This window comes from Miscanthus floridulus, chromosome 2 (genome assembly GCF_019320115.1).
Source record: "Miscanthus floridulus cultivar M001 chromosome 2, ASM1932011v1, whole genome shotgun sequence".
Lineage (NCBI taxonomy): Eukaryota > Viridiplantae > Streptophyta > Magnoliopsida > Poales > Poaceae > Miscanthus > Miscanthus floridulus.
Genome location: NC_089581.1, coordinates 32,497,065 through 32,504,999, shown reverse-complemented (window position 1 = coordinate 32,504,999; position 7,935 = coordinate 32,497,065). Strand labels below are relative to the sequence as shown.

At 44.7% G+C, this 7,935-nt stretch overlaps 1 pseudogene; it reads left to right on the top strand.

Moving 5' to 3' along the window:
- The first annotated feature begins 966 nt into the window (after window positions 1–966).
- On the top strand, window positions 967–4,240 carry LOC136538372 (uncharacterized; annotated as a pseudogene).
- The last annotated feature ends 3,695 nt before the right edge of the window (window positions 4,241–7,935 follow it).

Sequence of the window (7,935 nt, the reverse complement as noted above, 5' to 3'; positions counted from 1 at the left end):
CTTTGACAGGTAGGGGGGCTTAAGCCCCCATAGCTGTTGGTTTGCGGTTTCAGTCTCAAAAGCACGACGACAGGTTTCGCATTTGGGCTTTAAAAAGATTCTTTGTACTAGCTAGCAGTTTACGACGCCGGCCAGGGGCTGAGACGCTAGCTCACACACCATGCTTGGTGTTTCACTAGACACGCCGGATGATGAGGTGCCACTGGCATGGCATGGCCCTCGCCGTTGTGTCATCGTCGATTAGTTTCGTGGCGGAGGCAGAAGTGCATGCCGGCAGCAGCAGCCTAGCTCCCCACCGTACGTCGGATCCAGGATAAAAGTTTAGAGAGGTTTACATGAGATTCCGCACCAGCGCCCTCATTTGCCGATTGCCATCATCATTTCTGTAGTTCTGTTAAGCATCGCACACGCTGAGCCGCAGTCTCTTTTTGTGCTGGCATTGCTGCAATGGCTAAAGATCGAGACCCTCATGGCTCTTGGACGAGGACTGCCGGAAGCCCGGAAAGAACAACAGGGAGAGTGGGGCTGCTGTGCTAGCGCATCCGAAGATCTTTTTCAAAGGCTGCACCGAGCCGGTGATAGCCCAGACGATCTATACGGTTCGCACCGTTGTGCGTGGCGACACCGCCAAAATAACAGTGCTATTGCCTATTAGCACGAGAATATCATGGCTTGAAGACAAACGGTCCTAATCGCAACACAGCGTCTGACGGCTCGACAAGTGGGGAGCTCCGCGCACATCAAAGGCGAGGATCACATGCGCTGTACTCGGTAGCTCCCCGACGACGACGATTGCTCTGTTCCGCGGCCACGGCGACTCGCGGGCCCGGCCTCATCTGAACCCCGCAGACCTGTCGACGCGGGCGTTTTCGCTAGGAAACAGTCCCGAGAGGCCGAGACGCTGCAAAACTCCAGGATCTCACGCCCCCACCGGACCACCACCACAGAAACCCACTCGCACCCCCCGCTCCACGCCTCCACACAAAATGAAATCTCCTGTTGTCTTCTGCCCGCTCGTCCCCACAGACAAGAAGCTCTTCGCCATCACCACAAACGGCAACGGGTTCCGACATTTCGACGACCCAGGCCTTCTTCCTGCGAGTTCTCCAGTCAGAGAACACCATTGATACCAGTGGCCGCTACACCTGCTCACTCCATTGCACTAGCAGCAGGAGCGCAGGACTCGAGCGGTCTTGGCATGGCTTCTTCCCTCGCGCCCGCGTCGTGGGCGCTGCCGCTGCAGACGGGCGGGGCTGGGGCGGTAGCGGCGGGCCCGGGCCCTTCCTGCCGCACGATGCTCGCCGTCGCGGAGCCCCGCTGGGCCGCGGCGCTGCGCCGGGCAAGGGTCCTCGTGGCGCCCTGCCGGTGTGCGGCGCTCGACGGGCCCGGCGCCAGCGGCGAGGAGGAGGCCAAGATCGAGGACGAGAGGAAGAAGAGCGGCGAGACAAAGAAGCCGGCGCGCGGGCGACCGGTGTGGAGGCGGATCCTGTTCGCCTCCAAGAAGACACGAAGCATCATCATCCTCAACGCCCTCACGATCATCTATGGTGTGCGAAACTTTTCTTCTTCCTACTCGCACTCACTCTCTCTCCCGACCGCTCCAGCTCGTACTTCAACTGCTCGGTCTCAAACTCTACTCTGCGTGATTCTGTCATTGTTAATTGGTGTTCAAGAATAGCAGTGTATCGCCTGTGCAGTACAGCTCCAAATACTCTTCAAGCTAAAATTCTTTCTCCGACCACTGTGATTAGTTTGTTACAACAATAGTGAACTGTGGTTGGCATTACCAGTAAAATTGAGCCTTTTGTAATTCACCATTGATCTGTTTTTTTCCCCTGCCAGCAAGTGATATTCCGGTTTTGAAAGAGGTCGAAGCCCTGACAGAGCCTGCGGTCTTCAACATGGTGCGGTTCGTTGTTGCAGCCATCCCCTTCGTACCATTCGCGGTCCGTGCCTTTGGGGACCGCCGTGTACGCTATGCAGGACTGGAGCTGGGAGTCTGGATTAGCTTAGCTTACCTTGCTCAAGCGATTGGATTGCTCTCATCTGATGCTGGCCGAGCATCCTTCATCACGGCCTTCACGGTAGATCCTGTTTCACGCCGAGTTCATTCTGAATTTTGGTGTTTTTGCTGAGATGGCTTGAACTGGCAAATGCTAAATATCTACTATTACTGTATTCTGAATTTTGGTGATTTTGCTGAACTGGCAAATGCTAAATATCTACTACTACTGTACAGGTCATAGTTGTGCCTCTAATTGATGGCCTTCTTGGTGCCTCCATCCCCAAACTCACTTGGTTCGGAGCCATCGTGTCACTATTCGGAATTGGCCTGCTGGAATGTGGCGGCTCTCCTCCCTGTGTAAGTAACAACTTTTTTTGGCTGATTGTTTATACTATAGTAGTTTATTGGCTATAGTGACAATAGCTTTCAGGATCTTACAGAATGGTTAAAGATCCCTGGCGCAATTTCTTGCTTTCCTGATTTCTGTTCAAAAGGTTCATTACGCAACAATAGTCACACTCTCATATAAACTTCTGTTTAAGTCCTCAAATTTGATAGATTTCATTATTTCAAGTCTTTGGATATATTCATGAATTGCTTGCTTTGTGCCATAAAAAATAATATGATATTGATTTCTTGAACTGCTTTTATTGTGTTCAAAGGTTGGTGATATTTTGAACTTCTTCAGCGCCGTATTTTTTGGGATCCATATGCTTAGAACAGAACAGATATCAAGGAGTACGGACAAGAAGAAGTTTCTGGCTCTTCTTAGCTTCGAGGTTGCGTGAAGATATTCTCATATCCTTTATACTGCTATATATCTTACCCATTATGATGTGATGTGAAGTTGTGAACACAAAATCTTCTGATAACCAGGTCCTTGTGGTCGCTTTCTCCTCTGTTCTCTGGTGTATGTTCCAAGATGGCTATGTTGATACTAGTGAATCCAGCTTTGACTCTTGGACTTTCGGTATGCTTTGGGATACAGCAGCTTCATTTCCTTGGATACCAGCATTGTACACTGGAGTTCTTTCTACGGTGTTATGCATGTGGGCAGAGGTCAGTCTACTTCTTTGAGTGTTCTAGTAGTTTTACGGGCGCCCTAGTTTTAGGGCTCTTCTCGATTAATGCTTGCTTGTTTTAAGCATGTGGAGTACGTACACGTCCTCGTGCAGATGGTAGCGATGGGCGATGTTTCAGCAACTGAAACTGCAATTGTCTACGGCTTGGAGCCAGTTTGGGGAGCTGCTTTTGCTTGGTTCCTCCTTGGTGAAAGATGGGATAACACTGCATTGATTGGAGCTGCTCTTGTATTATGTAAGCTTGTGTTCCTTTCCTTAGTTCTTTGCCACTGCATGTCTGCATTTGCACAGCCTTGATCAAGTTGTTCGTATGCTACCTGTTCTTAAAAATTGATCATAGTGAAACAGAAAACCTGAATTAAGTATTTCTTCGAGCTAACAGGATGCACTTACTTTTCATCAGGTGGCAGTTTGACTGTTCAGCTATTTGGGTCAGCTCCTGTTAAATCCAAGAAAGTAAAAAAACACAGCAGTAATGCTTTGGAAACGCCAGTGAAACAACAAGACTACTTATCGTTATCTCCTATACCAGTTGATTCCGGGAAGTTCATAGGAAGGCGATTAGAAAGGTAATAACTTTAATGAGTTTATTTGTTGACTGTCTTACTTCTGCATTTGCCTGGTCTCTAGTCTTCCTGTCTCCATTTATGTAGTGACAGTCTTTGCATTTACTTTGGTTAAATTATTTATTTTCTGCAATATAGGAGGAACAAATTAAAGGCTTTGTTGTTGTTGTTGTTGTTGATAGGAGGAACAAAACATTATAGCCCAACTTGAAGGCAAGAAGGGAAATCCTGCGATGATTGGCTCAGATACCAAATTATTGTCCGGATGCATCATTTCTTGGCTCGTCAATTTGGGGATGCTGCGCAATTGCTCCTCATGTTTTGTTTTGTTTTTTTCTTTTTTGGTTTTTTTTCCCACAATATCTTGGAGCTCGTATTTGGATTTCTATTTTGTCTCAGATGACCCTGCTAGAATACCTCATGCATATTAGGAAGAAATGAGGCATTGCTAGTGGCAACTCGAGGAGGTCTAGACACATCTACTGGGTAGCAGTTGTGTTAACTGAGATAACTTAGTATGTTTTGGGCACTGTTAACTCTACACATTTCATGTATATATAATATATGTACACAGCTAAATGATTCTAGACTGAGCGTACCTTTGTATAATACTGAAATAACAAATACCATGCATGGTATTATTTGACTCGCAGTCATAGATTCAAGAATCAGGACATGCTGTGTTCCGTTGAGATTGTTTTTGTGGCTGTGAATTTTTTGGTCGAAGGGCATAAGCTTGTATTCTGCTCCTGTATTGTGTAAGCCTATGCTTCTTTGTTTAGTCATTTGTCTTTGCAGGCTGCAGTTGCACTTTCATATCCAAAAATTAAACAGGCCACCTTAATCTAGTTGTCGGTATTATTCATCTTGTCTCATGCTGCTTAAAAACTGACCATACTGAACAAATGACCAAGGTTAATTGTTCTTCAAGCCAATTAAGTACTCGTGCCATCTCAAAATATAAGCCGCGGTCTGATTTAGCGGCCTCCAAAAATAGCCTTTGACACATAATTCATCATATGCTGCAGCGTTTGGGCGTGTTCGTTGCAGCTTCTACCGGCTGCGGCTACAGGAACCGAACAGTAGCGTTGCGGTGTTTTCGTCAGAGAAGCCGATGCTCTTTTGAGAGTGACAAAGAGGGCTTAAGGACGTCTGATTTTGCGATTGTGGAGGCAAGAATCAGACTTGAACAACAGTGCATTCTTTCCTTCCGCTTTCCACCCAGGATGTTCCGGTCCGTGGGGCCCTTCTCCGGGGTTAGCCTCGAGGCGACGGCCCCTGTTCACTTGTACGAATTTTGAAAAAAACCTGGATAAATTATGAGAGAAAAACACTCTTCTGAATAAAAAAAAAACGACCCACGAAAAAAAACGACCCTTCACGAAGGGACCAGATTTAAGGACACACGAAACACGAAAGAGGCCGGGAGGCCGGGATTAAGGACCCGTGCCCGCGAAACAAAAATTATGCCCGTTATACCCGCAGACGGGTACAAATGGCCGCCCATACCCGTGCCCAAGCAGGTAACGAGTACCCGCTGGTTGCCCGTGCCCGAGAAGGCTTCAACAGGTTTTTCCAAATAATTTAGATATCTAAATATGAAGATCGTTGATATTCATCAGATATCTAATATCTATAACATTTTATTTTCACTCAGAAATATCCAAATAAAAATTCAGAACAATATCCGAGCGAAAAGAATAAGTATAAATAATAAACTTAAAGCATATACATATTTATATTATATTGTTCAAATCTCTATTTTAGTTCTCATTCTTTTTTTTTGAACGCAAATTTTAGTTCTAGTTCTCATTCTGAATCACAAACACTAAGCAGATAAGGTTATATTCGTCAGCACACATGCCTTACTGCATTGCATCTATCCTGACATCCTCTAGTCACCTTTATAGTTCACCTCCTTACTATGTTTGTGTTCTATAAGCAGTGTGGTACTAAACTTACCAGCAGCAACGAGTAGAGTGTCGATGCATGAGCGGGCCGGAGCACTTTCAGCGTTTCGGCCCATGCACCAACCAAACGAACGATCCGTTGGCTTTTGGATGGACCATGCTATGCATGGCGGGGGCAGCACTTCTTCTTTCTCTCTTTTTATTTTCCTGCTATTTTATCTGCTGATGTGATATGGGATGGGCATATGCCACTAAATGAACCATTCTACTTAAGAAAATTTAGAGCACTCTGGATTTATTTGTGATGCTTTGTTATCATAGACCGGGTTTTAAAAAACCCATGGATTTACGGGTTTGAGTACTACACCCCCAGACCCATACTCAGAAACCCGTTGGGTTTAGCTTTTTGCCCAACAACAAACCCATGGATAGAGAAATTGACCCATACACTACCCTAATAGAGTAAAAACATGTCGGGTTTCGGGTACCCATTGCCATCTCCGCAATGAGGCTTATCTTTTTTTGAAAGGCAAATCACATATTCATTAGACACAACATTGAGGCAAATCGCCTGCAACAAGTTCACTTACAAACTCAGGGCTTTAGCTAGTTAACAACTCAGTATCAGTTGACAACATACAGACTCCATAAGTAGCCAAAGCATCAGCCACCTTATTACAGCACCTGCTATAGTTTGAGATAACACATGATGAAAATTCAAATCGCATTATTTGTTGGGCTTGTCGTATGAGGCCACCAACACCACTTCGACCAATTCCATTCGCATTAAGAACAGAGGCCAACACAGAAGCATCTGTCTCTAGGATGATGCGCGGCATACCCCATTGTGAAGCAAAAAGCAAACCTTTGTATGTCGCCATTGCCTCAGTGTGTAGAACTGAAGCTGCATAGTTGATCTTTCCAGCCCCTGCAGCAAGCAACTCACCATGATTATTCTGCACAACAAAGCCAAACCTCCTGTTCTAATTTTTGGATCAAAAGCTCCGTCAATATTAACTTTATATATGTCCTTAGGTGGTGGCTTCCAATTATCTTTGGTAGCTTGAATTGATTTCTTCTCGGACACGCTTAGTTTTACAAACTCCATTTGAATGTAGTTGACAGAATTATGAATTTCGTCTGCATTCAACATCCTTCCCCCGTCATTGGCCTTGTTCCTCGCTGACCACCACCTCCAAAGGAAAAATATAACCTTCAATTAAGTATCTTTTTCTAGCTTCCAAATAATATTGTAGGTTTTCCATGCCGAAACACAATTCAACAATTGAATCGTGATATGTTCCATATCCATTAGACGCCAACATAATTTAACATACTTACACTTAAAAAGAGATGTCCACTATCCTCATCAAGCCTTGTACAGACAGGACACCTTGTGTCAATGACAACTCCGCGCCTTGCTAAATTTCTTCGCACTGGTAAACTGTTATGAGCAAAACGCCACATAAACATTTTGAATTTGTTAGGTACGTTGAGTTTCCATATTCTGTACCATTCGAAATCACTGTCATCCCTAACAGTCCCTGAAGTAGAAGCATCCCAACCAGCCAATGTATCTCTTCTTGCCACTGCAACCTTGTAGGTAGATTTGATAGAAAATAAACCTTTTGCATCAAAGTACCATGCAGGCCAATCCTCCAAATTTTTAGCAATTGGTATTCTTAAGATCTCATTTGCATCTTCCGGTCAAAATGTTTCATGAATAAGTTGTTCATCCCATACACCTATTATAGGGTTGATAAGCTCACTAACTTTTATTAAGAGGTTAGTTCCCTTAGATGTAGTCGACTTTCTTGTCAACCCTTTGGGCAACCATGGGTCCTCCCAAATTCTCACACTTTCATCATTACCAATTCTTCATATGATCCCCTCCTTCAGCAGATCAACCCCTTTCAAAACACTCCTCCATGTATATGAAATACCAGATCGGGGCGAACAGTGTAATTTATCTTAATTTGGAAAATATCTTGCCTTCAAGACTTGCCCACAGAGAGAATAAGGGAAAGTAATTAATCTCCACGCTTGTTGACTTAACATTGCCATATTAAATAGGTGCAAGTCTCAAAATCTAAGCCCACCTTTCTTTTTTTGATCTAGTTAGTTTTTCCCAACTTAGCCAATGAATTTTATTTGTTTTGTCCTGCTGACTCCACCCGTATCTCCCAATAATCATGTTCAGTTCCTCGCACAAGCCCTTGGTAAGATCAAAGTAGGACATGGCATAGGTTGGAATAGATTGTGCCACAGCCTTAATAAGTATTTTCTTACCCTCTTTCGATAAAAGTTTCTCCTGCCAGTCTTGAATCCTAGACCAGATATTTTTCTTGATATACTCAAAGGTATTTTTCCTA